Source organism: Orbicella faveolata, unplaced genomic scaffold, assembly GCF_042242905.1.
Source record: "Orbicella faveolata isolate gen_17 unplaced genomic scaffold, um_ofav_v1 contig_25, whole genome shotgun sequence".
Lineage (NCBI taxonomy): Eukaryota > Metazoa > Cnidaria > Anthozoa > Scleractinia > Merulinidae > Orbicella > Orbicella faveolata.
Window position 1 is genome coordinate 13,262,122 of NW_028301553.1, and position 23,261 is coordinate 13,285,382.

Genomic DNA, 23,261 nt, shown 5'->3' on the forward strand with positions numbered 1-23,261 from the left:
CTATCCAATTTAATCCAGACCCTGTATTGTACAGTTCCTTTAATTTCGCTTATTTAAATGGTTCACCAACTTTATACATCACTTACTTCACATTCTACCGTTACAAACTACGACAAATGCACGAGGATGTTATTTTCACCTTAGAGGCGTTTGGAGCGATTTTCTTCAAACAAGAGCCTTAAGATAGACCTCCGTTTAATAAACTGCATGTAACTCGTTCTAAAACACATCACCTGGCACGTTTCGTTGGGCTAGAATTTTGATGTCTGGCACAAAGAATCGTAGGAATCCAGTCAAGGCATATTTTAAAACAAAGTGGGTCATGTTCGTGGTTCCCTCAAACCATAACAAATCGACTGTAAGGAAGCGTTTTTCTTGTCACTCATTTGTCAGACGTAATGAAAAGCCTCTCCATTAGCGCACGGCAATATCAGATCTGTTGTTTGCGGTTGCGAAATCATTTTTCTGATTTGAGTTTTACTGATCCACGATGCCCGAGTCCTGGGCTTGATTTCCACCGCTCATGGCTGGTAATCGGCCTAGATAAACCCTGGTTGGAACTTAAACCCCTATTCTTATGGCTTCACGGAGCAGCCCGGCGGTTGATGACAGAACCGACTCCGTTAGACACTCGAGCGTGGATTTATTTTCTTTCAGAGAAAACGGTTTCCACTAGAAAATGACCTGATCTTTCAGCGGACGCAGCAGTCACACTTTCAACAACCAGAAGAACACATTCGAAGAGTGGAAAATAGTTTGAATGTGGTCACACGTAGATTTGACAACAAATGTCCTGACAACTTATGTCCGAGACAATCCTTTGTCCGCTGGCGTGGATATCACAACAAAAATAAATCAAGTTGTATCTCAACCTTATACTAAGACTGTTTAATCTAGAAAGCCCTGGGAAACTCCTTGACAAGGGGTTTTAATTAGTAAATTAAGTGTGCGCCCCTTAGTACCGTAGTATTCCATTTCTGTGACACTAACCTCCTCGCTAAGAAGAGACCCTTCGGTGCCAGTATCTTTCAATGTCAACGATATCCGGTATAAATCTTCGTCACTTCCATGTTCAAACAATGGCTATCGAATTTCTATTCCTTTTAAGCTAAAATCTGAGGTTGAAGCCAGATGTGGGACAATGTTTTGGGATTTGGGAGAGTGTGTTACTTTCGTTTCAAAAGTATTTCTTCTTCATTTGTAATTCGAGCAAAGGGTCAACAGCACGCTCACAAGTCTTGAACGTAAAATGAACAAAAACACCGTCCTGAAAAAACACTGAATTCCCAAAGTTACATGCAAAGGGTTCAAAGGATTTAAAGGATATAATTAACTTGAAGTCCAATATTGCCATAACCGAACCAATCGATTTCCTTAAGAAAGGCCATATGATGAACTATCCTCGTGACCGCGCTGATTTGTGTACGTTTAAAATATTGTCTGTGTGAGTTATTGTATGAGTTTAAAAAGCGAAGGTAGATCTTGTCGCCTGACGCACAGCTGTATACGTTACCGCGAGGATAGAATTTCACAACACGAGAAATATGATCTAGAAATTTTACATTTGTTTATGAAATATCTATATGATTAAAAAAAATCGATCAGCAAGGCAATAGCGGTATTTGACTCCCTTAAACTCTCTAAAAGAAAAGCAATGCCGCACACCGTGTGTAAAAGTAGACTGTGTCACGTTATGTTTCAGAAGCCATATTGAAAACAACCTAAAGGCAACTAAAGTTAAGCAACTCCTAAAAATACTTTGGGTTGTGTCTATTCAGTTTATTGGAGGGAGAAATGTGATCTTCCAGAAATCCTTGCATACTGAAGAAGAAGCTTTTCTATTTACCTATTCAAAATCTTTACTAAAATATCTAGTCCATGAGGTGTAGTCTATAGTCTGTAATGAAATTTCTTTCCAGTTGAATCGGAACATCTAAATTGTGCGTGAGGATGGTGTATTTAATGCTTCTTTTCTTGTGCTCTCATGAAATATTCGTGGTTCTTCATCTCTGGACTGGGTTGGCTCCAACGTTTATATTCACTGTAAGAGAACATGAAACTAAATTAAACTCTAAAAAACTGTCTGTGCAGGAAGCGCTTAGCTTAGAGGTCAATAAAGTGTTATTAACAATACAATGGAGTTTGTATTAAATAAATGTTCTCTATGTGATTGAGAATCTCTAAGCAAATGCAAGATATTATAATTTCAACCCACAGAGAAGCAACTCAGTATACATATCATCAAATCAACTTTACAACAATCAGGCGTTACAAAGGAATTGGCACGCCAAAATTAATCAAACAGCAAACTTGGTTAAATTTACACAAGGGTATTACATCGATTTATTTAGTATCTTTTTAAATTTTGCTGCACACTTGATTTCGTCGACATCTGTGATCTTTGGCCACAGTTATGTTAGATGACATTTATAAGTCCAACTGACGGTGCTTATGTACTTGATAGACAGCAGTTACAGACAAAACAGCAAAACAAATTAATAACAATTAGTATATTCTCAGCTCCGACTATTGCATTTCTAGCTCTCTGATTGGCTCAAAAACTCCGACTATGAGCCATTAGTCGGAGTTTTACCTTATATGGAAAACAGTGCGCCAAGTTTAAAAATTTTCCGCTCTGTAAAATTGTTGAAATAAAAATCGGCGGCAAAAACCCGATTAAGAATATACTAAAACAATTATTCCATTCGACCTTGTTGGATATGAAGTGATCATAACCAACTCGCGCTACGCGCTCGTTGGTTATTTATCACTTCATATCCAACGCGGTTTCATGGAATAATTGTTAAATAGTTTAATTTATCAACAACAATAATAAAAATATAATATTGGTCTATAGTGCACTTTACTTTGCCATCTTTAAATAGAATGTTGTGTATTTATATATGGATAGTAATGAGAATTAACAATTATCAAGTGTTAGGAAAATCAGAGTAGTAAATGCCTGAGGTATATCGATTTATTTAATATCTTTTAAACGCTGCTGACACTTGTTTTTGTGGACATATGTGATCTTTGGCTACAATTATGCCGATGACATTTATAAATCCAACTAACAGTGCTCATGCAGTTAAAATAGACAGCAATTACAGACAAAGCAGCAACAGCAAGTTAATAACAAATAGTTTCATTTATCAACATCAACAAAATATAATACTGGACTATAGTTCAATTTACTCTGCCGTGTATTTACATGCGGATAATAATGTGAATTAACAACTATTAAGTTTTATCAAATTCACAGTAGCAAATGCCTGAGATACTACAACAAAATCAAAACAAAACATTCTTATTCTTGAAGTCTAAGGTCCAGGGTGAAGGTATATATCTCTTCCACTACTTTTCTTTATTTCTGGCTAATAGTGTGCCAATAAATCAATTAAGCAATAGATTATCGTCGATATTGCTGTTGACCCGGTGAAATACACTGCAAATTCTCTCTCCATGTGACAGATTTCGTTTAAATCAATGATCTTGGCTCAATAAATTAAGCACGAAGAATATCCCTGTAGAGCTCTCTTTTTGATAAGGAGATGATGATGTATAACTTCAAACTACTATATGAATGATGTGAATATACTTTGGTGGCTTACCATAAAAATTTATCAAACGTACAATGTTTATAATGCTGATTATGCAACATATTTCTACTTAGAAAGTTGTATTTAAACCACCTTAATTAAACATAAGCAACAATTTATATCAAATGGACTCGTGTTTTAGCTTCTCAATACATATTTAGCAAAAACACACAAGATTCTACAGTTGACACACATTATGTGCAGTTGCTAAAGATATTCAAGCTAGTTTTGTTGTAATGTTAACCGTCACTACGGGAATTTATGACTTGAACTATAAATCTACCCATTAGAGTACTTTTTACACATATAATTACAGTGTCATCATTAAATATCACTCGTGAAACGTCGTGCAGACCTTAAACTGTAATACATTCTACTATGCGAGTGTTAGTCCTGGTTGTTGCATGAAACTGTAAGCCTTGTTAAACTCTTAGATCTTTGCTTTTTTTGTTCGCGCTCTCGAATCCATGGGGTAGACGATTCCACATGTTGTCAGGTGATCATGATTACGAACTTGATTGTGTGGGGGTGGGTAAGGATTTAACCCTTCAAGGAAACGAAAGTGGATGAAAGTACAAACCTCTCTAAGCCCCTTTACTGCACCCTCACCCCCACCTCCCTCAGAAAAATGATGACGTAAAGAAAAAGAATACAGATGCTCGCTAGGAATACAGTTGCTTGAAAGGCCAGCGAGGTTCGCAAATCTAACATGTCCTTTGTTTGCAACCAAGTGAGAAAAGCTCGCATCGTTATAATACGGCTAGTACGAGTATGTGTTTACTGGATTGGAAAAATATGCAGACCCAGAAAGGAAGCCGTTGAGCAAGATGAAGGTACACTGCAAACCCATATCTCTTTGTAGAGAAATAGGACGAGTGAAATTATTGCAGTGCAACTGCCCAAGCTACAAAGCCTTTAGTGATGTTATAAATTATTCCTCCTAAGTCAACACTCTTTGTGTGGCTATTATCTCATGAATTTCCATACGTGGAAGAAGTTCAATCGTTAGTTTTTGTTATATACCGAGAGAAAAATTATTTTTTTTCTAGATAAACAGGCTCTTTTGTGCAGCGATGGGCCAGAAGCTACGGAGGAAAGCATCATGCTGCGGATGATTAACATGTCAGAGAGAGGCCCAGTTGAGCACTCTAAAGTCCCACTATGGCAGAGGTTTAGTAAGCCAATTCAATGCACAGAACCTCCTTCTGATCTGAACCAGGCTTTGCCCTCTTGCAGTGTATTCTTTCCAGAGAGAACCCTGGCGTGTAATCACAGCACTCAAAGATGCCAGTTTAGAGAGACGTGCCATCAGAAATCACTGTGAGGAATTGAGCATTGATTGCATATGGAACATTTCTAATAAGCTGAATGCAAATTAGCATGGCCTAGTTATTGAGGTGTTGAACTGATTTTGTAGGTAAAACTCTTCAAAGGAATTTGCTTGAGAAATGGACTTGAATTAGACTCAGTCTTAACTATGTATCTCGGGAAATGAATGCTAAATGTATCAATTAATTTCGATTATTGTGAGTCATGTTTGCAACAAGTAAGGTATTTCTATGACAGATATTATCAGGAAATATCACGTTTTATAACCGTTACATAGAATAATATGACAGGAACGTTTATAATAAAGATACATCCAGTCGTTATAAAATGTTTGGAAAATTGTCGAGTGCAGAAAACTGGTCCATATATATATGGACCAGTTAGATTCAGTGAATAGCTCTTTTCACGGTTACCTTTGCTCATTTGCATTACAATAAAATCTAGCATGAATGTGAGGCAATTTCGGGCTATTTTGTAAGTTTTAACCCGAAATTGCCTCTTATCAACGTTGGATTACATTGTAATGTAAATGAAAAAAATTAACCGTAAAAAGGGCTATTGGCAGTACCCATTTTTGCTTCAAGTACATATATATAGTTTTTTTCTGTAATCAAATTTGTTGTTGTTGTTATTTTGACAAGAATGTTTCAAATTTTCAATTTCATTGCCTTCAATAAATGACATTTGTAAACTGTTTTGCAGGAACCTTATTTATTTATTTATTTATTAAATTATTTATTTACGTATTTAAACCCTTCTTTTGCAAAAATCATCAAATTCAAAAGTCGTTTCTGTGACATCGCCTATCATCGTCCCATGTTAATGTTATGGACCACAAAGGGGACAATTTTGGACGTGCTTTAAATCCTCAAAGTTTCACTGTCATAGATTTAGTACAAAGCGAGGGCCTTGAAAGAATTTCCTGTGTGACTATGGCTAGGAAGCCAATCATAAAAACAAAAATATACTATTCAAGGTTTAGTTTGAAGAAATGAAATCAGTGCTATTAAGTGCAACTGCAGTAAACTGTGAGGTCCAGGTTTTTTTAGCCAGACCATTGTAGCAACCAGTGCCCAATTGCCTTAAACTGATCCTTTATGATACGAATTAACGCTGCAATCATGATAAAATGTAGCAGATACATTTTTAATTTATTTCTTCATTTCTTTATTTTTTTATTTATTTTTTATGTAAAATTTAACTTTGATAATTTGGAGATGTCCAGCTAGTATATTGCAAGCTTTAGTGTAGTTAGTCCTTCTGTGTAAAAACTGCAGACAAATGGTCCAATCATAATTCACATGTAGTCTAAGTAGATCATGCATATACAGTAACGTACTGAATACTAAGGCCCAATTCTGAATAAATTCAACAACAGCTAGGGCAATAGTATCTGATAACCTTGCAATAATGAATGAAATGTCATCTACAAAACTACAACAAATTCTACATCATAAGGCATTTTTTGAAATGTTTGTCTATCAATCTTTGTATGCTTTCCTGTCCCTAGAATTATAAATGTTACGAGGAATACTCTCTTTGAGCTTAACGTTTTTGGATGGGTTACTTTTCTTCAATATAATTACCATGGCGCTTTCCGTCTTTATAAGCTCCATAACACTGCCACAAACTCTAAATTTCTTAGCAGAATATCATGTCGATTGTTTTTCAGGGGTTAGAAATGTAGAAGATCAGAGTTTATCTGCATTTTTCATGCAAGAAGCTGCTTTTTAGAAAATAGATTTGAGAAGTACGTATTCAATTTTAAAGGTTTTCCTAGTTGTGAGTCCATTTTACAGAGTCCTAGATCAGTTTAATATACAGTTTATTATAATAAAGGTGAAAAAAGACATTACCAAATCAGGGGATACGTAAAATACAACCGACTCAACATTACCGTAAAAATTTCCATTGCTTTTGCTTTTGTTTTAGTTTTCAAATCGAAGTTGATTTTCTTCAGCAGAAGCTTAAATAAATATCGTTGAGCATAAATCACTTCATCAGAGTTAGAAAATAGGACAGTCGAACTTACAAAACTCTGATTTTATTAAGTAAAATATGACTCATAGTCATGATCTTAATATTAGCTAACCAACGGTTGAAAAGTTCACGATCCAGCCAACTGAATCGGTGATTTTACAGGCATTCTTAATTCTTTCATAGAGAAGCATTTTTAATTCGATAGTTCAAGCACAACCCAGATTGTGTTTAACCATCTTCGTCTTGATGTATAAAGATAGCCGAGATAATCATAGTAAGTTTATCTTTCTAACAATCGATAATTATGAAACAGATTTGGGTTGAACCTGAAAATTCGAAATATTTGTGAGACATCGAATAAATAATTATTTTTTTTTATCCGGGGAATAAACCACCCTTCTTCTGGCAATGGAGCAGTTTAAAGAGGTAAATTTAGCCTTTACTAGCGAAAGGCTCACTCGCAACGGGTTTGAATATATCATGTTGACATTGAAGTATTTTACAAAGATGATAGATAGTTGTCCCTAAGAGTTTGTTTCCCTCGCGGTGCTTTGAAACACATCGACAACAGTAAGAGCGTTTCCTAAACTGGTCAATAATTCTTACTGGTTCCAGCAAACCTCGGATCCACTGAGCCCGCAATTCGGAGTAGATTGCGTGACGTTCAAAACAACTGCTGTACATGGGTGTTTTGACCAAAAGTAGATGCCGCTAGCATCTTAAAAGCCCAGGTTTTGAAAACTAAAATGACTTTAATTTACAACGCTGCGAGAAAAATACTAAGCGTTATTCAGTGTCTAACACAAGTGCTCAGTTACTGGATGGGAAAAATGTACCACAAGATGAGAAAGAATTGCAGTTCGCGAAAGGCTGCTATCGAGCAAGACGAAGGTACGAGTACAATGCACAATCATTGAATTTACTAATTTTGATATCTCTTTGCAGAAAACTGAAAAGAGAGATTCATTAACTAATAGACAATACAACATGAAACACTCCGAGTTACAAAGTCTTTAGTGCTGTTATAAATTATGCCATGACTGAATTTACACAACTACTATCTTGGTGTCTTTACATATAGTTTGATAACTGTTCCTTGGTACAAGCCGAGAAGAAATAAGTCTAAATTTATTGTCAATGTTCTTTCCAGATAAACAATCAATACTATGCAGCGAGCCACCAGAAACTACAGAAGAAAGTACTATGCTGCCATTGTTTTCATTAATGTCAGAGAGAGGCCCAGTTGAGCATTCCAAACTTCCACTTTTTCAGACGTTCAGTGAACCAATTCAGTGCACAGATCCACCTTCAACTGTGAGGCAGGTATTGCCCCTTTGCTGGTCATGCTTTCTAAAGAGAGCCCTTACTGGAAATCACACCCCTGACCCAACTTGTTCAGCAATGCAAGATCTGCCGCTAGTCTAGAGATATGTGCCATCCGTAGTCAGCATCATTTAGAAAACAAGTGAAACATAATTTGAACATTTTATAGAGGATGAATACATCTCAACAAGGTTCATTTATCGAAATACTGCAGTGATTTAGTAAATAGCTCCTCCAAAGTAATTTTCCTGAATATTTGTAAGAAAACAGGTCCATTTATCAAAGTACTGCATTAACTTAGTAACTAAACCTTTTAAAGGGAATTTTCTCGAGAAATGAACTTACAATAGGCACAACTTTATTCTATGTCATGGGGAAACAAAATCATATGCTATAATTGTGGCTCACTTTTTAACAAAGGCAGTAATTCGATGGTAGACATTATCGGGAATCACGTTTCTTAACAAGCACTTAGAAGAACAATATTTTTGTTATTGGTATTCTTTAAAAGTATTACGTGTATATTAACGTTCTTTATAACATCTGCTCTTTTGTACGTTCTTCTAAAATGACTGCTTGTTCTGGACATTTCGATTAAAAAGTGAAAAAATAGTTGTATGAAATGTCATAGTGGATCTGCAATAAATTCTACATGATAAGGCATTTTTTTAAATGTTCGTCTATCAATCTTTGTATGCTTTCCTGTCCCTAGAATTATAAATGTTACGAGGACTACTCTCTTTGAGCTTAACTTTTTTGGATGGGTTACTTTGCTTAGTTCAATATAATTACCATGGTGCTTTCCGTCTTTATAAGTTCCATAACACTACCACAAACTCTACATTTCTTAGCAGAATATCATGCTAAGTTGATTGTTTTTATCTTCTAGTTTCCAGGGTTAGAAATGTAGAATATTAGTGTTAATCTGCATTTTTCATGCAAGAAGATGGTTTTTTTTAGAAAATGGATTTGAGAAATACGTATTCAATTTTAAAGGTTTTCCTGGCTGTGAGTTCATTTTACAGAGTCCTATATCAGTTAAGTATTTAGTTTATTATAATAAAGGCAAAAAGAGATATTAACAAATCAAGGTATACGAGAAATACAACTGAACATTACCGTGATGTTTCCATTGTTTTCGTGTACGTCTTAGTTTTCAAATCGAAGTTTACTTTCTTCATCAGAAGCTTAAATACTGATAGCGTTGAGCATAAATTACTTCATCAGAGTTAGAAAATAGGACGGCTGAACTTAAAATGACTGCTTGTTATGGACATTTCGATTGAAAACTAAAAAAATAGTTGTATAAAATGTCATAGTGCAACTGCAATCAATTAAACTGACACTGGTCCAGATTTTGTATGTCCAGGGCGTTTTATAAGTCAGTACCAAATCTTTCTGCATTAACTGTTTGTTTTTGATACAATGATACAAGGCAGGGGACATAATTTCATTCTTTTTTTTGTAAAATTTAAGTTTATTTGACTGGTGCTCAGCTAGTATATCGCCATTACGCATCATTAGTAAGCAAGCGGTGGTCTAGTTAGTCATTCTGTGTGATAATTCCAGGCCAATGGCCCAGTTATAATTAATTTATGTGAGGTAAGGATCAATTTGGAATACGTTGGAGAAAAGCAAGGGCAGTAATACCTGATAATTTTGAAATATTGCATGAGAGATATGTCATCAATTATAACTACAATTAAATTAACATTAAAAAAATGTCTAAAATACTTTAAAACGATTCACAGGGCTTTAAGAAATGTAGAATATCGAGATTGAATTTGTATTTTGATATAAGAAAAGAATATTTGTTAAAAACAAATGAGATTACTCTATTTTATTTGTCCTTTTTGTAAGTTTGTTTCACAGAGTTTTAGACTATTTCCAGTGGGATATTATACAACGGAATACGCAATAAATCGTTTAAAACTATCAAGAAATATCACTGCATATCACTGTAAGTTTTCCATTGCCTTTGGCGTGAACATCATTGGCTCTTAGTTCTGCAGTAGCAGTTGACAAGTACACATGGGGTTGAATTACTTCATAATAGATCATAAGTATAAAATGGGGTAGTTGAGCTTACTATTACTACAGACCTATTTGTTTATTTAATAAATGAAGGACTCACCACTGTCCTCTGTTATGTTGCAAAACACCAGGAAGCGGCGGAGCACGAAAAAAGTGTAGGGAGAAAAAAACACTCTGATAAAGCACGCTAAAATAAGCCAGTCACAATCTTTTTTAGAACTGTCCAAATAATTTAATCGACTATCGAGACAACAGGTGCCAATCACAAACAGAAATTTTGCTAATTTCAGTTTAGAGTGGCTTTCGATAGGAGAACAGTCGCTTCAATGTTCGCTTTTTTCGCTTTGAAGATTAATTTTAAGTACGGGACCTAAAAAAATATGTTATCCACTGGAATCCAGCCGCATGATTGCTCAAGAAAACGTGTACTTTTTCGATGGAAATTACCAAACAAAGAGCTCAAAGCTTACGGATGAAAATTCCAAATGCTAATGTTGACATTACTATCAAAGTTCGTGAAATCGAAACCGGTTTCAGTCAAAGTGAAACCCTATACTGTTGCGCGTGGGGTCAGACTGAAGTTCTAAAATATCAATCAATGACCGTAACAAGCCCAGCAAAACATTCCCTGTTCAAAATTTCAATTACAACTTCTAGTTTGATCTCTTCTGGAAATGTTTTAAAAAGTCCATACCTCGAGCAAAGAAAACCATTAAATCAGAGAAATTTCTATATTAAATCCTAAAGTAACTGAGAGTTACCTTGTCAAAGATGGAGATTTGGATATTATTTTCCCCGGGGGCGGGTACTACCATATATGGGCTATATAGGTATGTGCCGCTGTGAAGGGTATGGTTTTCAAGAATTTTTCTCTAGGATAGGGTATATAAATCAGAGCGTTTGGGTCTAGAATTTTGACAAAATTGAGTAGTTGGTTGAAGAATTTATCTAGACTAAGGAAACCAGGAATTGTCACTCAAAAATATATAAAAAAAAATAAAATCGGCAAGTTTAAATTTACGCGAATCAGCCTCAACAGTGTCGATAGACGGGGAAATTTGGAGAGTTTACTCTAGTATAGGGTAGAAAAATTCATCTGAACTAGCTCTGGTATAGGCTTAAGGTTCCAGGGTCCCAGCGGCACATCCCCACCTAGAAATTCCCAAAGTACCCCCCCGGGATTTTTCCATAAGTCAGTCGTGAGAAATAATATCATTGGCCCACTCCTTCGAGTAGTTGTAATGGATGAACTGCCCCATTGCAAAGTAAACAGCAATAACAGCAGCTTAATAACAAATAGTTTCATTTATCAACATAAAAATATATAAGTTCTGTTTACTTCGCGATGGTTAAGTAGAAAGTCCTGTATTTACATATGGATAGTAATGTGAATTAACTATTAAGTTTTAGCAAATTCAGAGTAGCAAATGCCTGAGATAATAAAGAAAATCAAAACAAAACATTTTGATTGTTGTAGCCTAAGGTCCAGGTTGAAGGTATATAACTCTTGTACTTCTTTATTTCTTGCGAATAGTGTGCCACTAAATCAATTAAGCAATAGATTATCGTCGGTATTGCTGTTGACCCGGAAAAAAACACTGCAAAGTCTTTCTCCATGTGACAGATTTCGCTTAAATTAAGGATCTTGTCTCAATAAATTAAGCACGAAGGATATCTCGATAGAGCTCTCTTTTTGATTATAAGGAGATTGATTCCCGTCAGTTTACAAGATGTATAACCATAAAATACTATATGAATAATGTCATATATTTTGGTGGCTTGCCACAAAAATTCATCAATACCACAATGTTTGTAATGCTCATTATGCAAAATATTTCCACTTAGAAAGTTGTATTTAAACCACCTTAATTAAAACATAAGCAATAATTTGTTTTAGATGGATTCGTGTTTCAGATCCTCAATATATATTTAGCAAAAACCGCACACGATTCTACGGTTCACACACATTATGTGGAGTTGCTAAAGATATTCAAGCAAGTTTTGTTGTAATGGTAACCGTCACTCAGGGAATTTATGACTTGAAGTACAAATATACCATTAGAGAATTTTTAGACATATATTTACAGTATTGCAACAAAACCACTTTAAGTCCCTCCACCCCACCCTCACCTCTACCTCCCTCAAGAAAGTAAAAATGATGACGAAAGAACTTTGGTGCGGTATTGAAAAAAATCCTCCAGTTGTTTGATTGAGGAACAAGTTTGGAAAAATAACATGTCGTTTATTTGCAACCAAGCGAGAAAAGCTCGCATCGTTTTAATACGACTAGTACGAGTATGTGGCTACTGGATTGGAAAATTACGCAGTACCAGAAAGGAACCCATTGAGCAAGATGAAGGTGCAGGTTTATTATTGTCGATATCTCTTTGCAAAGACATAAGAAGAGCAGATAATTATTGTAGTGAAACCACCAAAGCTACAAAGCCTTTAGCAATTTTATAAATAATTCCTCCTAAGTCAACTCTTTTTGTGGCTATTATCTGATGAATTTCCATACGCGGAAAAAGATCAATCGGTAGTCTTTGCAATATGCCAAGTTAACATTATTCTTTGTAGATAAACAGCCTATTCAGTCCAGTGATCACCCAGAAACTACGGAAGGAAGCATCATGCTTCAGGTGTTTGACGTGCCAGAGAATGGCCCAGTTGAGCACTCCAAAGTCCCACCATGGCAGAGGTTTAGTAAGCCAATTCAGTGCACAGAACCTCCTTCTGCTCTGGAGCAGGCATTGCCCTCTTACTGTGTATTCTTTCCAGACAGAGCCCTGACTCGTAATTACAGCATTCAATGATCCAGTTCCATCGACTATGCAAGATTTGCTGCCAGTTTAGAGAGACGGCCATCAGAAATCACTGTGAGAAGTTGGGCATTGATTGGAACATTTATAATAAGCTGAATGCATCTTAACAAGGCCATTTGTTGCGGATTTGAATTGACTTAGCAGATAACACTTTTCGAAGGAATTTTCTTGAGAAAAGCTTAATCTGAACTATATATCTTAGGAAATGTATTGCTAACTGTATCAATTAAATTCGATTACTGTGACTCATTTTGCAACAACTAAGGTATTTCTATGGCAGACATTATCAGGAATCACATTTTATAACAGTTAGGTAGAATAACAATATTTTTGTAACTGCTTATCTTCGATAATAGGACTTGAACGTTTATTAAAAAGATACATCCAGTTAAAATTTATGTTTGGAAAATATTGCTAATTTCAGAAGACTGGTCCATATATGAGTTGGATTCAATTTATTGGTAGAATTCACTTTGCTTCAAGTGTAGCTTTTCTGTAAGGAATGTTGCAGCTGTTGTTTTTATTTTACTGAAATAATGTTACTAACCCTGTTCAGACTCGGGGGTTATTTTTCCTAATTTTTCTTTCTCGGAACAATTTAGTATGATATGTTATTGGTCTAGGATCTGGATGCGTCATGGTGATATGTTTATTCTTACCTGGCAACCATGTTTTGACGGGCATGTTTAAAATTTTCAATTGTATTGCCTTAAATGTTGCATTTGTTAACTGTTTGCAGGAATCTTATCTTTTTTTTTAACTTTCTTTATAGCAGTTTTGACTAATCTGGAGCCTTTTGAACTTTTTACAAAAATCATCAAATTCAAAAGTCATTTCTCTGACATGGGATATTAACGTCCCATGTTAATGTTATGGACCACAAAGGGAATAATTTTGGACATGCTTTAAGTCCTCCACTGAAGTTTCACTGTCATAGATTAAGTATATACTATAGGAGTTACATAGCGAGGGCCTTGAATGGAATCTCCTGTGTGAATATGGCTAGGAAACTAATAAAAAAAAAACAACATTTTATTTTCTACTAAAACACGACTGTTTATTAGATACAGATACATGCAAGTATTATTTCAAGGTTTGGTGTGAAGAAATTAAATCAGTGCTAATAAGTGCCACTGCAGTAAACTGTAAAGTCCAGATTTTGTTTGGCCAGACGATTGTAGCCATTACCATCAAATTGTCCTGCAACTAATTAATTTTGATACAAAAAAAAATCGCAATCATGATATAGTGTACAACATATCTTCTTATTTTTGTTTATTTATTGATATGTTTTTTTTTTTTCCAAAATTTAAGTTAGACGATTTGACGATACCCAGCTAGTCTATTGCAAGCTGTAGTTTATTCTAGTGTCCTACTGTGTAAAAACTGTAGACCAATGGTCTAATCATAATTTACGTGTAGTATAAGTAGATCATATACAATGAATACTAAGTCCAATTCTGAATAAATTAAACAACAGCTAGGACAATAGTGTCAATAGACAACAGGCAATAACGAATGAAATGTCATCTACAAAACTAAAAAGCATTTGGCATCATAATTTTTTTTTTACAAAACGTTTGCCTTTCAATCTTTGTAGGTTGTTATGGTTATAGAATTATAAATTTTGCGAGAACTATTTTGTTTGGGCTTAACTTTCAATCTTTGGTCGTAGTTGTATCTAATCTCTGTTTTGTTTGGATGGGTCACTGTACTTAATTAAATATATTTACGACGGTACTCTCCGTCTTTAAATGTTCCATAACACTGCCACAAACCCTTAATTTCATAGCAGAATGTCATGCTAAGTTGACTTTTTATCTTCTAGCCTACAGGGGTCAGAAATGAGGAATATTAGAGTTATCTGTATATTTAATATAAGAGGATAATTTTAATCAAATAGATTTGAAAAATACGTATTCAGTTCTTAACTTGTCCTCGTTGTGAGTCTATTTTACAGAGTCCTATATCAATTTAAACGAAAAGCAATTAATAAATCAAGGCATACGAGAAATATGATTGATTAGTACTGTAAAATTTCCATTGCTTTTGCGTGTGTATTATGTTGCCTTTGTTTTCTTAAAAACATACATGTAGTGTCTAGCATAAATTACTTCATCATGGGGTAGAAAATGGGATAGCTGAACTTACAGAACTCTAATTTTATTAAATAAAATACGATCTTAGTTACCTCAGCATAAGGCAACCAACCGTTGAAAATTTCACGATTCAGCCGTTTTAATCAGTGACTTTACAATCTTACGACTTCTTTGACAAGGAAGCAAATTAAATTCTATGGGTCAAGCACCATCTTACTCTTGAAGTTATAATGGTAGCCTAGATGATCATAGTGAGTTTATGTTACTAAGCTTAAGAATCGATATTTGTCAGACAGATTTTAGTTTGACCCGATAAGTCGAATAAATTATGTTTCATCTGGGGGATAAACCGGCCTTCGTTTGGCGATGGAGAAGTTTAAAGAAAAATATTTAAAACCTTTAAGTATTAAAGCACTTTTTAAATCTACGACCATTGCAACATACCATTCAAAACAATGTTTAACTAGTATATTTTTAAACTGTTTGAACGAAATTGTTTTGGCCGTTGTGTTAAAAATAGATTTTAAATCCCCTATTTCAACCCTGTTTTGAGTACAAACTGTGTTAAACATAGAGGGAAAATCATTCCAATGTTATGAAATACCTTTAAGCTATATCTGAAATACACAGTTACAAACAAGAAGCAAAAGTACCCTATGTTGGCTTCAAAATATTGTTTAAATCGTCAAAATACTTTAAAACAGTTTAAATCAGTTTAAAAACACAGCTGCCCGGTTTGGTAAGCGTTGCTAGTGAAAGGCTGATCACTAGCGAAGGGTTTGAATATATCATGTTAAAATGGAACTTTTTTTAATAAAATGATCGATAGTTTTCCCTAAGAGTTTGTTTTCCTCACGGTTGTTTGAGACACATGTACATATCGACAACAGGGAGATTATTTCCTAGACTGTCAATAATCGTTACTGGCTTCTGAAACTTCGAGCAGGCCTTGGATCTATTTAGTCCGAAATACTGGGAAGGGTACGTGACGTTAAAAACAACTGCTGTCGGCAACGTTTTGACCGAAAAATCTTCGCGGCTAGCATTTTAGAAGACTAGGTTTTGCAAAAAAAATGACCTTCACTTAGAACGCTGCGAGAAAAATACTTAGCGTTATTCAGTGTCTAACACGAGTGTTCAGCTACTGGATAGAAAAAATTTACGACAAGATGAGAAAGAATTACAGTCCACGAAAGGCTGCTGTCGAGCACGACGAAGGTACGAGTACACATCATTGAATTTACTAATATTGTTATCTCTTTGCAGAAAACGAAGAAGAGCAATTCATTAAATAATAGACAACAGAACATGAAATTCCCCAAGTTACAAGTCTTTAGTGCTGTTATAAACTATGCCTTGACTGAATTTGCACAACCAAACCTTGGTCTCATTATAATCTCGTGGTGTTTCTATACCTAAAAATAGCACGGTTTAATAACTGTTCCTGGGTTCATACCAAGAAGAAAAAAGTCTAAATTTCTTATCAATTTTCTTTTCAGATAAACAATCAACATTATGCAGTGAGTCACCAGAAAGCAGAGAAGACAGTACTATACTACCAGTGTTTTCCCTAGTGTCAGAAAGAGGCCCAATTGAGCACTCCAGACTTCCACTGTTTCAGAGGTTCACTGAACCAGTTCAATGCACAGATCCACCTTCAACTGTGAGGCAGGTATTCCCCCTTTGCTGGTCATGCTTCCTAAAGAGAGCCCCCACTGGAAATCACACCCCTGACCCAACTTCTTCAGCTATGCAAGTCTAGAGATATGTGCCATCCATAGTCAGCTTCATTTAAAAGACAAGTGAATCATAATTTGAACACTATAAAGTTGAATACATCTCAACAAGGTTCATTTATCGAAATACTGCACTGACTTAGTAAATAGCTTTTTCAAAGTAATTTTTGTGAACATTTACAAGAGGACAGAGTCCATCTATCGAAGTACTGCACTAATTTAGTAAATAACCCTTGTAAAGGGAATTTTCTTGAGAAATGGACTTACGATTATAGGCTCAACTTCACTGTATGTCTTGGGGGAACAAAATCATAATTATGCTACACTTGTCAATTGAATTCGATAATTGTGACTCAGTTATTAACAATTTACTAATTCGATGGTAGACATTATCAGGAATCACCTTTTATAACAAGCACTTAGAACAACAATATTTTTATCATTGATATTCTTTAAAAGTACTATATTAAGGTTGTTTATAACATCTGCTCTTCTTTTATATTGTATATTCTTCTAAATTAATGACTGCTTGTTATGGACGGGTACATATATTTTGTTTGAAAACTAAAAAAAAATAATTGTATGAAATGTCGTAGTGTAACTGCAATAAATTAAACTGTAAACTGGTCCAGATTTTGTATATCCAGGTCAGTACTAAACCTTTCTATATTAACTGTTTGTTTTTTATGCAATGATACAAGGCAGCAGATATATTTTTATTTTTTTAGTGTGCAAAATTTAAGTTTATTTGACGGTGCTCAGCTAGTATTTCTCCATTAGGCATCATTAATAAGCAAGCGGTGGTCTAGTTAGTCATTCTGTGTGATAATTCCAGGCCAATGGCCCAGTTATAATTTATGTGAAGAAAGGACCAATTTGGAATAGGTTGGAGAAAAGCAAGGGCAGTGATATATACCTGATAATTTTAAAATATTGCATGCGAGGCATGTCATTAATTATAACTACAATTACATTTACATTAAAAAAATTGTCTAAAATATTTGTACAACGATTTCTCAAGCTTCAATCAATTTTCTAGTTATAGAATTATAAATGTGGTAAGACTACATTAACTTTCTACTTATTTCTTATCTCTGTGATGTGCTTTTGGATGAGTTACTGCGAGAAATAAGACATGTTTAACTAAGTGCTTTCCTTCTTCAGATATTCGACAACACTGTCACAAACGCTTATATAAGTTTTTAGTAGGATATCATGGTACCCTGGTTTTTCTTCTAGCTTCACAGGGCTTAGAAATGTAGAATATCGAGACGAAATTTGTATTTTTGATATAAGCAGAGCATTTTTTAAAACATTACTTTGAGATTAATTCATTTTAATTGTCCTAATTGTAAGTTTGTTTCACAGAGATTAATTTATCTGGGATATTATACAGACGAAATACGCAATTAATTAGTTCAAAGTAAACATGAAATATTACTTAATATCACTATAAATTTACCATTACCTTGGGCGTGAATATTATTGTCTCTTAGTTCTGAAATCGAATTTCGAGTCTTAAATCAAGTAAACACATAGGGTCGGGCTTGAAGACATAACTTCGAGCATGGCTAACTGTCGTGGGTCGTGGGTCGTGGGCGGAAGTAGTGAGTCGTGGGTGTGGGTGTGGGTAAAAGTCGTGGGTATCAAAAAAAATCCCCCCCAAAAAATAAATAAATAAATAAAAATAAAAATAATCAAAAAATAATTAAAAAAAATAAATAAATAAATAAATAAATAAATAAATAGAAACAAAAAATAAAAAATAATAAAAAACAACACTAGTTGCCTATATCATTTGTGATTTGCATTTTAATGAGGACGAAAAAAAAGTGCGTTGTACAAAAGGAAAACATTGACAACGGGACAAAAGGAAATATTGATACAAGCAAAAAATATCACATAGACTATTACCAGGAGCCATAATCGGGGACGGAGACCGTAAGCGCGCGCCATTTCTAGTATTGGGGTTGTCCCCATGATATGGGACAATAATTCTATTTTTAGAACAAATTGCGCCATCGCCTGCGGCACACGCGCGTACACGCTGCGAGGATTTTTGCGGATGTCGCGCGGGGGAAATGGCATCTGAAATTCCCGAAATTTTTCATGCTTTTGGCCCACAACTCAGCGCGTTTACGTCTGTTGGAATTTTGCTTAAGTATTTTCGTCGTAAGCTGCTCCAGTTTGAGTGAAGTAAGACAGTGTCGAATTTAGGTATGTTCCGCTGTAAGCTTATATATATCGCTGACCAAGTTGTGTTCCGACGGATGCTTCTTTTACATGAGCTGTATATTACTCCACTTTAAATTTCACATATGTTGAAGGTTAACCGCTTTTCCATTACACAGCAAAAAACTAGCTGGATATATTTAGATATAGCTGAGCTTCAGGACTTCATAGTTTCCTAGTTCCTCTTGCCACACGCTTGCGAGGAATTTGTCAGTCTATCGCGACCGAAAAGTAAAACAAAATAATTGCTAGTTTGAGTTTCGCTTGAATTGTAAGCAACGCTTGATGTTTCATAAAGGCCCAATAACTTTACGTCCGTAGATACTGCTCAGTTTTATTCGTGTAAAAATCCAGTAAATTCTCTGTTGTCGATGAATGAGAGCGCCCGCCGATGCGTGTTTTGTACAGTCAGTAAACATGACAAATTGTACTTCCGCTGCACTTTCGTGTGAAAGCGTACATCGAACTCAAACAATAACTCTACAGTTTTTAAATATGTTTAAGATTGATAAATGTTTGAGAACATATTAAAAGCTAAGCTGAAAATATGTGAATAAAGCAGAAATAATCAGTAAAGTTACGATGATGCTTTCTTTAATCAACTTGGAATAGCGAATTCGATTTGGTTGATCGAGTTATCAAAACTCCTTGTCTATTTTCATTTTCGCAGTGTAAAACTTCACTATGCTTATGTTGAAGAAACACACATGATGTTAGTAGCCTTTTTCGCGTTCGTGAAATTTGTTACTGCATCTCAGCACAAAAGATAACGAAAGAAATCTTTGTCAAGATTTGTTGACAATTGAAAACACTGACTCGGACTTGAAAGTGCACGAGCTGCACTATGCAAATGAGCTAATTGTACGCGTCAGACTTTCCTTTCAAAAACTTTTGCAAACTCACCAAACAAGCAGAAACAATAAGAAACCATCAAAACAGGTTTTTGTTATGACGAACCATTGTCTGAAAAACTGACAAATTAACTCGATACCAGAGTAGAGAGCTTTCTTGCTATATTCTTAAGTCAGAACAAACACAAAAACATACGCGTGAGCTTACAACTAGCGTGAGCAGATCTTATTATTCCTTCCCAGCGCGAGATTGAAGTCTTGTTTTCGACCCTGAAAAACCCACCTTTTCCGTTAGCTCAGAGCATAAAACTACATATAAGCGCCCTGGCTCGTATTCCCTGCCTTATTCCCTGCCATCGCTGTGCAAAATACGCAAGAGAATCTCTCAGCTCTCACCATTTGATCACACAACGTGACAACATCCACGCGAGAGCCCCTGACATGTGCGTGAATACGCGCGGATGTATGACGTCAGGATGGCGCAATTTGTTCTAAAAATAGAAAAATTGTCCCATATCATAGGTGCGCGCGAATCCCGAGACTTACGGTCTCCGTCCCCGATTATGGCTCCTGAGGTAACTAGTGTTGTTTTTTTAATTACTTTTTTCATTTTATTTGTTTTTATTTATTAATTTATGTTTTTTAATTATTTTTTAATCATTTTTATTTTTATTTATTTATTTATTTTTTTTTGGGGGGGGGGGGAATTTTTTTTGATACCCACGACTTTTACCCACACCCACACCCACGACCCGCGACCCACGACGGTTAGTCATACTCCATAACTTCATCATAATTTGTAAGTATAAAATGAGACAGTTGAGCTTATTATTACTATAGTTATATGGTTATTTAACAAATAAAGGAGCCTCGACTGTACTCTGGTCTGTTGTAAAGCACTTGGGAGGCGGTAAAGCACGAAAGATGTCTAGGGATAAACACGAGACGAGGTGGAGTGTTTTTCCCTATTTCCTGCATGTTCTACCGCTTCCTAAGTGCTTTACAACAGACCAGAGCACAGTCGAGGCTTTTTTTAGTGATTTTATTATAAAGTATTCACAAATTTCCCTACACATTCAGCTAATATTTTCAAACCAAACGTTATTTTTTTACCGAGGAAAAGTGGTGTAAGCGTGCATCTGCACTCTAATAAAACACGCTGAAATAAGCTAGTCACAATCCTTGTTAGAAATGTTCAAATAATTTGATTGGATTATGAGACAACAGCTGTCAATCACAAACTGGACTTTAGCTACTTTCGGTTTCGAGTGGCTTTCGAGAGAAGAACGATCGCTTCGAAGTTCGCTTTTTTCGCTTTGTAGTTTAATTTAAAAGTACGGACCTAAAAATAATTTCTTATCCAGTGGAATCCAGCCGCATGGTTGCTCAAGAAAACGTACACTTTTCCAATGGAAATTACAAAACAAAGAGTTCAAAGCTTACGGATGAAAATTCGAAAGGCTAATGTTGACATTAGTATCAAAGTTCGTGAAATCGAAACCGGTTTCAGTCAAAGCGAAACCCTATACTCTTGCTCGTAGGGTCAGACTGAAGTTCTAACATATCAACCAAAGACCGCAACAAGCCGAGCAAAAGATTCGCTGTTTAACGTTTCAATTACAACTTCTTGTTTGATCTCTTCTGGAAATATTTTAAAAGGTCCATTACTCATGCAAAGAAAACCACTAAAGAGAAATCTCTATATTAAACCCTAGTATAGTCTCCTCCGCAGCCGTTTTTTGGGATGTCACGCAACGCTCCCCCCAAAGAAACGGCTGCTCACATCCGAACCACATTCTTTTCCTTTTGTGTTTGTGGTTTGTTTGCGCTCCGTTGAACAGACCAATCACATAATAGCAAAGTGTGAATGACGTAAGCTTTCGCGCGGAAGGTCTACGGTGCGAACACGCGAGGAATTTCTGGCTTTTGTTTCACGCCGCACGTCGCCAAAAATAGGCGGTGTTCGCAGGTTACGATCATGACGGACGAAAAAAATTGTAAATGAAAGTCCTAAGTACAAGTGCTTCATGTGCTCATCGCTATGTTCAGCTATAAATGAGACGATATATATTTTCTCGAAATGTCAAATTGTAAGCGTCAATCAAGGGCCAAACGCTTCCTTAGTCCTCCAATATGGCGGCCGGAAAATAGTGTAAACATCTGGAACTTATTTGGCTATCTAGGCAACTCATTATCTCAACCGAACCAAGAAAACATTTATACCAGTACTTTTCGTAATACTTTACTCCTAAAATGGCTAAAAATCACGAGATAAGTGTATATTTTTCGTCAAACGCGATCTTAGCTTCATGTCACGCACCGCCATAACTTCGAAATTCAAAATGCGCTGGTTTCCGAACAAAGGACGCTACTGAGCTGGAAAGTTGTAAGCAGATATAAATTTAGTACCTCTTATACCTGATGAAGATAGAACCTTTAGGGTCTCTTTAGTTTTGGATTTGAGAATTTGATGACGTCACGTGAACACACTCTATTGATTTTGTCGCCGCGTACGGATTCGCTAACGTGTTTACATCCTTGTTACCACCCAATGAAGTCGGAGGATTTTCGGCTAAAGACAGTAACATTTAGCTGATCCTCCCTTTAAATGTTATTTTATTGAAGTGCTCCCCCTTCATAACTCTTGATAAATTTCGTGATTCCCTCCATGTCTTCGCACACATATTCACCTTTCAACGTGTATATCTAGTACTTTTAGCGGTGATTTACATGAAAGTACTATTTCTAACAATGATTTTCTAACAGTGTAATGAAGCCGCCATGGTGCAGTCTCTTGATCCGTGTCTTTTGCTAGTCTGGATCCCGATATCTGATAATTGAGCTTCAAAACATCATAATGAAAGGAACTCAAAACAAGGAAAACTGGAGGGCGCTTATATATCCAGGGGAGGGCTTATAAGAGCAGGGGCTTATACTGAGCGGCAGTTTACAGTATATCGGCTATTACTGACGGCGACGTTCTATAAATACTATAATTTACGTGTTGCATTGAAGGGCAATGAATAACTCTTTGCAAACAGGGTGTATGGTTTCAATAATACGGAAAATTTCAAAACGCCATGCGTGTGCTTCTGAACTCGTCTCGAACTCGTTAGGGTAACCAGTATAACGATTCCCTTTATGGGGGGGGGGGGGGGGGTGGGCATGTCAGAGTATCTTTGTTAATCTCGATTAACCATTTTAGTAATATATTCGATCAAAAACGTTCAAGATTTTCAATTCTCTACATTCGATT

The 23,261-nt window shown here is 35.6% G+C and overlaps 1 long non-coding RNA gene across 1 annotated transcript; it reads right to left on the reverse strand.

The window, feature by feature from the left end:
* Positions 1 to 24: 24 nt before the first annotated feature.
* On the reverse strand, positions 25 to 23,163 carry LOC149109042 (uncharacterized). Its single transcript, XR_016208547.1, has 2 exons — positions 10,366 to 23,163; positions 25 to 2,041 (listed from the first exon to the last, which is right to left on the reverse strand). It is a non-coding gene; the product is annotated as an uncharacterized LOC149109042 (long non-coding RNA).
* Between the last annotated feature and the right edge of the window lie 98 nt (positions 23,164 to 23,261).